Genomic DNA, 7,434 nt, shown 5'->3' with positions numbered 1-7,434 from the left:
TGCCCATTAATTAATGTCAATGCGAGGAGTAGGGATTGCCATGCAACAGATGCACTAGAGCTATAAGTGTATGAAAGCTCAAACTGGAAACTAAGTGGGTGTGCATCCAACTTGCTTGCTCATGAAGACCTAGGGCATTTGAGGAAGCCCATCTTAGGAATATACAAGCCAAGTTCTATAATGAAAATTCCCACTAGTATATGAAAGTGATAACATAGGAGACTCTCTACATGAAGAACATGGTGCTACTCTGAAGCACAAGTGTGGTAAAAGGATAGTAACATTGCCCCTTTTTTCTTTTCTTTTTGCGGGCTTCTTTGGCCCCTTTTTTTATTTAGGCTTCTTTGGCCTTTCCTTTTTTTCTTTTTTTCATGGTGCAATGCTCTATAATGATGATCATCACACTTTTATTTACTTACAACTTGATACTAGAACAAAGATATGACTCTATACGAATGCTTCCGGCTGTGTACCGGGATGTGCAATGATCTAGCGTAGCAATGACATCAAAAAACGGACAAGCCATGAAAACATCATGCTAGCTATCTTACGATCATGCAAAGCAATATGACAATGAATGCTCAAGTCATGTATATGATGATGATGGAAGTTGCATGGAAATATATCTCGGAATGGCTATGGAAATGCCATGATAGGTAGGTATGGTATCTGTTTTGAGGAAGATATAAGGAGGCTTATGTGTGATAGAGCGTATCGTATCATGGGGTTTGGATGCACCGGCGAAGTTTGCACCAACTCTCGAGGTGAGAAAGGGCAATGCACGGTACCGAAGAGGCTAGCAACGATGGAAAGGTAAAAGTGTGTATGATCCATGGACTCACATTAGTCATAAAGAACTCATATACTTATTGCAAAAGTTTATTAGCCCTCGAAGCAAAGTACTACTACGCATGCCCCTAGGGGGATAGATTGGTAGGAAAAGACCATCGCTCGTCCCCGACCGCCACTCATAAGGAAGACAATCAAAGAAACACCCCATGCTTCAAATTTGTCACATAACGGTTACCATACGTGAATACTACGGGACTTGCAAACCTCAACACAAGTGTCTCTACAATTCACAACCACCCACTAGCATGACTCTAATATCACCATCTTTATATCGCAAAACTATTGCAAGGAATCACACATATCATATTCAGCAATCTACAAGTTTATGTAGGATTTTATGACTAACCATGTGAATGATCAATTCATGTCATCTCTCTAAATAGATATAAGTGAAGAAAGAGAGTTTAATTCTTTCTACAAAAGATATGCCCATGCTCTAACAAATATAAGTGAAGCAAAAGAGCATTCTACAAATGGCGGTTTTCTATGTGAAGAGAAACAGGCAATCCAGACTTCAAATGATATAAGTGAAGCATATGAAGCATTCTATAAAGTCATATTCAAAAGATTTAAGTGAAGTGCAATGAGCATTCTATAAATCAACCAAGGACTATCTCATACCAGCATGGTCCATAAAAGAAAAGTGAAAACTAAATGCAAAAGACGCTCCAAGACTTGCACATATCGCATGAATGAAACGAATACGAAAACATACCGATACTTGTTGAAGAAAGAGGGGATGCCTTCCGGGGCATCCCCAAGCTTAGATGCTTGAGTCTCCTTGAATATTTACTTGGAGTATCTTGGGCATCCCCAAGCTTGAGCTATTGCTTCTCTTCCTTTTCCTCATATCGAGTCATCCTCGATCAAACACTTCATCCACACAAAACTTCAACAGAAAACTCGGTAAGATCCGTTAGTATAATAAAGCAAATCACTACTCTAAGTACTGTTGCAAACCAATTCATATTTTATTTTTGCATTGTGTCTACTGTAATATAGCTTTTCCATGGCTTAATCCACTGATAGAAATTGATAGATTCATCAAAACAAGCAAACTATGCATCAAAAACAGAATCTGTCAAAAACAGAACAGTTTGTAGCAATCTGAACATTCACCATACTTTTGGTACCCCAAAAATTCTACCACAATTAGGAAAAATAAACAATTTTTACAGAAAGACAGTGCAAAAAGAATCAGAACCAATTGACGTTCCAGTTAAAAATGTAAAATCGCGCACTACAGTCAAAGTTTCTGTCCTGCACCGTACAAACCAACAAGAATTGTAAACATCCTAAAGGCGAACTTTGGCACATCTATTATCTATTATCTATTATCTATTATCTATTATTTAATTAAAACAAGAGGCAAACAAGCCATTACGTTCGTCCACATAGATTAAATTATCTTAACCATAAATTTTAGAGATTAACGGTTGAGATATAAAAGATGCATCGTTACACACAAATATGACCACGGACAAATATTTTGACATGGCACGTACTAATTGTTCAACACATGTTTGGTTAACACGTATGTCTTTCTCCGGGCAAAAAAAACGCATATGTCTTTCTACTAAAAAGGGTGGGCAGCAATCAGACTAGACTACGTTTTGCTATACTATAAAAGGAGACTACCTTAGGTTGCTATTGCAAAGTACGGCAACAAAAAAGAAGTTCAGCAGCTAACTAGGAAAGAGTCCAATTCGGAAGGAGGAATAACAAGAGTCGGACCGTAGCAACCCCGTCGAAACAAAAGGAGCGGGCTCTAATTAAAAAAAGCGTCCGAGAACAGTACATGTTGGCGCCGATGTCCAGTATATTTCAGTAAAGTATAATCAATCTGGACTCCTCATTTTTCTGCGGTAAAAAAATAATAGTATGTACTCCTGCTTTTTTTTTAACTGGTCTATACTTCTACTAAGTGATCCAAGTTGGTATAACAAAATTTTTCTACCCAGACTAAAAAAATAGATTTGAGAAAAAGAGAGTTAACGGTTGAGATTTAGAATATATATAATAACATTACATATACGTATAGTCACGTATAAAAAACTGGCACGACACGTAACAGTTTAACACGTCTTTCATCCAATTCATGTTCCTTTTCTGCAAAAAAAAAAAAATCGTCCGAGAACCATAGACGTATGTTGGCATTGTATAGTACGCCAGGCAACTTTAAGAAAAGGAGGAGTCCGATCATCCCGCACAATAAAGAAGAGTCCAACCTAAATACTCTGACTGTTACTAACATGTACGTACCCATAATTAGAAAAACAAAGTAAGCGTGAAAAAACGTACGATTAGTACTTCCTCTGTTTCTATTTACTCTGCATATTAGAGTTGACTGAAGTCAAGCTTGATAAGAATATAAATATTTATGATAACAAATCTATATGATGCGAAGGTACGTTTAATAATGAATCTAATAGTATTTACATGTTATTATACATGTTAATATTTTTGTCTATAAACTTTCTCAAAGTTTATAAAGCTTGATTTTGATCAAAACTTATATGCGGAGTAAATAAAAACGAAGGGAGTATATGCACATCGTCGTACATGCAAATAAACGATTTAGACTACTACCATCGAGCACATGAGGCTCCAACACTCCACCATGCATATCATAAAGCAAATAATTGCGTGTATCGAAAAAGGCTAAAATAATTGCCACGCAATTCTGATGGGATCGTTATTATACTAGAAAATAAAATTAGTGCCATGTTTAATTGCAATCGTGCTTGCTTAAAAAAATGCAATCGTGTGGCAAGTTAAGAAAGAGACCAGACCTACACCATTAGAATTCATCAATCACATTTCCCTTTCTTATGTGTACATGCACTGGCTACCAAAATTTTTTTAACTCAAATTCCCCAATACTAGATCTAAAATCGCTATCCCGTGACCAAGTAATTTAAGAAGAAATATATTTTGGAAAAGGAATACATGTATAAATTTTGCAGCACTAAATAATTAGAAAAACATTTTCGTTCTCAGACGAACCTGCATTAAGTATATGAATTTCTAATTGAAAGTTATGTTTTCAAGGAAACTCTGTTTGAAATCCTTATAAACCAAGTCGTGAATAAAATATCCTTTTAGTTTCTTATTATGCATACAAGATGGCTCTTTACATATATATATATATATATATATATATATATATATATATATATATATAGGCAACATATTTCGTGAATCCAATACCTATCGTGTGTCCGTGTGTCCGTTCCGTTTCAACCCCACTATCTTAATCCTGAGCCTTCCGTGCAACCAAGAGACTAATTGTACTTAGCCGCCCGCTTTGTAACTTAACAACCAGTTTTATTCACAAAAAACCCCCTATAGCCTCTGACGCAAGACTCCCCAGACTGCTTCTCTACGTCGTGCGCCGCCGCCGCCGCCATCGTGTGCCTCCGATATCTGTCGACTCAATCCCGACGTCCGCGGGCACCCACCAGATGCAGGTACTGCCCCATGCCAGTCTTGTACGTGGTCCTCTGCTCCCATGTATCAACACGAACCTGGCAACCATCGCCCCATGCATGTTGTTCCCCGATCTAGACATATCTTCTCTATAACTTGCAATACTTCTCTGCAGTGGCAACTACAGATGAGCGACTAGCAAGTAGCACAACATCAGTCTCCATCAGCAACACAAGGGCATCAAAAGTTTCAGGTAAAACAGCACACAAATCCAGTCCTTGTGTATACACGTGTGTGTGTGTTTGTAGGTTGAAAAGCTAATCATGTGGCCATGTGTGTGCAGTATGGATCCAATCAACAACCTTCAAATGCATATGAGCCATGGAGGATTTAATACACCCAAAAAGAATACAGACATGCCTCTCTTTGTAAGTTCAGTTTGCGCTAACAACTGAAACTATGCATGAAGTGCTTATTCCGGTTTATTGTTGATGTTGCAGTCTTCGTCTTTTACACCTGAATGTGATGAGCATTTGAAGCCTAAAGTGGGTATGACATTTGAAGGAGTAGAGGCAGTGGAGAAGTTCTACAAGGCATATGCACATGAATCAGGTTTTGGTGTTCGTATCGGACAGCAGAAAAAGATTGAGAATAAGGTGGTCCGGACAAAGCGTTTCATGTGTAATAGGGAAGGATTCAAGTCGAAAGATTGCAAGGAGATAGTCGTAATTGTCCGAGCAAAAAAGGAAATGGGAGTGTGATTCTGCAAGATATGCAGCTAAATGGTGCTTCCTGATACAGTCCAAGCAAAGAATGATTTTATCTATGTTATCATGTACACTTTGATGTACTAAATTCATGTAATGAACAAGAATTTGCGTTGTGTTGAATTAAACTTGACTTGATTTCTGACAAGTTTGATGCTTGTCAAATTCCTAAAGAATAAAGAACATATTCAGTCTTTTTACCAGCTATGCAAGCATGAGTAATTTCTGGTTTTTATGAAAACTTGCAATGTTGTGTAGTGCCAATACATGGATGTCTGTTTCCTCTTTATTTTTGGTCAGACTTGCATCGTCCAGGAGCACAAAAATTGGACATATAGCCATCCCAAGCCACTTCTGTAGTCACCTATTTTTCCAACGCACAACTGAATTACTCACTGGACTTTTTGGCAACAGCAAATACAATATTGTTTACCAAACGACAGGCAAATTAAACAAGGAAAAGCTCAACCAAAGCCCCTAATCTGAACCAGCCATTCCCATTCATTATCCTGCAAATATCGATACAGTTTACTGATACGACATTGCACTAGAAATATGCATGTCACTCGGCCAAATACAACAGGGCAGTAGTTGCACTAGCGGGCGGCTAAATGTAAATCTTCAGGAAACACTTTCACAGTGACTTTTTTTTCAACCTACGTGACTGTAATACCGTCGTTACAGTTTTTTTTCATAGACATCGGGTAAGAATTACAACCTACGTGAAGAGATTCTCTTTTTTTTCATAGACAAAAACTACGTGAGGAGATGGTGGATGCGCAAGCGAACCGTCGTGCGTGCGTGTACTGCTGCGTTGGGCCAGTCCGGAGGCGTCGGAGTGGCTGGAACGGGCTGACCCTGATGCACAGCTCTTGGGCCACCCTGATGCACTCGGCCTTTTTAACTAATAGGCACTGCTAGGGAATTTTTTCACCCGTATTCCTGTGCATACGGGTCAGCCCAATGGGCTCCGCCCCTGTGTAATACACGTGCTACAGACATACAGTCTACAGCTCCCTACGAACGACATTCTACAGCTTTCTATGAAGGAATTGTCGTAGTTGCAGGAGGCCGTGCGGGGGCTGTTGGCCCCTCAGCATAGACGAGTCGTCACAGTCGCGGACCGTCGTCAATTCGCCATGCCTTCACCGTTGCGACGGACGTCCGTACCTTCGTTGCCATCGCCAGTGGCCGCCGGGTACTCGTCGTCGTCGCTGCTTGGTTGCCGTCTCCGTAAGACTTCAAGGGAGTCGTACAGGCCTAGGTTGCCGTCGTAGGAGGCCGTCGGATTCGACTTTAGGTTTTGGAGCAACGGCGGCAGGGATTTGGCAAGAGAAGATCGAGAGGATTTGGGGCGAGATGAAACGACTTGCGGCCTCGACTCAGGATCATGGACGAGAGACTTTAGGGGGGGTGTTTTGCAAAAGAAATCGTTCTCAGGTAGGAAAGCGGGCGGCTAAGTGCAATTAGTCTCTTGGCTGCACGGAAGGCTCAGGATTAAGATCGTGGGGTTGAAACAGAACGGACACACGATAGGTACTGGATTCACGAAATATGTTGCCTTTTCATGGATTTCTATGGAATATCCAATAACTTGGAAAATCTTGAATATTTTATGCAAAAATATTGATTTATGTTCCTTAACAAGGAATACATTGCGCCAGAAGAAAAAACAACAACATCCTCGAAGGTATCCTCATGCATTTGTTGGCTATATCCACAAAAAATAATAAAACACATAATTCATGTCTATCCTAAAAACTTTCTGAGAAGACATCAAAGAGTGCACATGAGTGGATTAGAGACAAGCAAAAGCATTGATTAATTGTTGTCATAGATGGATCTCAAAGGACTTAGTGAGGCAGAGAGGATCTATTCCGAGAAGAACTAAACAATATATGCATGTACAAATTCACATAAAACATGAGTAAGAAGAATAGTTATATATGCGAATGAGTACCACATGACTATTTTTTTGCAATTGCAATAAATGTGGAAATAAAAAATCATTTGAGTAAGTAACTGACCATTTATGACATGCTGAACATTATAGGTTTAGGCAAATGAAATTTGCATGAGTGGATAAACTGAAAATATGATGAATTGATCGAGCTAGGGAGAACATTTAGGAATGCTAATTTTCTTATCAAGATTTTTATCAATATATTTAAAAATGCACATAAATTCTAGCCGCGCAAATGCGCGGGAAACACCGCTAGTTATTTTTATAATACAATGGAATTGTACAAGGGGATAATTATTTTTGATGAAAAGTTTCTGTAATTAAGATTCACAAAGTTTCCGTGAGCATGAACAAAGTTCAAGGCTAGCTCCCACTTCAACGATGCTTGTTTTTCTCACTTTCACTTTCCTTTTTGAAAAGTTT

General features: G+C 39.0%; 1 long non-coding RNA gene across 1 annotated transcript; it reads left to right on the top strand.

The window, feature by feature from the left end:
- Positions 1-4,166: 4,166 nt before the first annotated feature.
- On the top strand, positions 4,167-5,243 carry LOC123040867 (uncharacterized). The gene is made up of 4 exons (XR_006418304.1): positions 4,167-4,322; positions 4,457-4,534; positions 4,625-4,709; positions 4,782-5,243. It is a non-coding gene; the product is annotated as an uncharacterized lncRNA (long non-coding RNA).
- The last annotated feature ends 2,191 nt before the right edge of the window (positions 5,244-7,434 follow it).

Source organism: Triticum aestivum, chromosome 2B (assembly GCF_018294505.1).
Source record: "Triticum aestivum cultivar Chinese Spring chromosome 2B, IWGSC CS RefSeq v2.1, whole genome shotgun sequence".
Classification (NCBI taxonomy): Eukaryota; Viridiplantae; Streptophyta; class Magnoliopsida; order Poales; family Poaceae; genus Triticum; species Triticum aestivum.
This window is presented reverse-complemented; position numbering and strand designations above follow the sequence as displayed.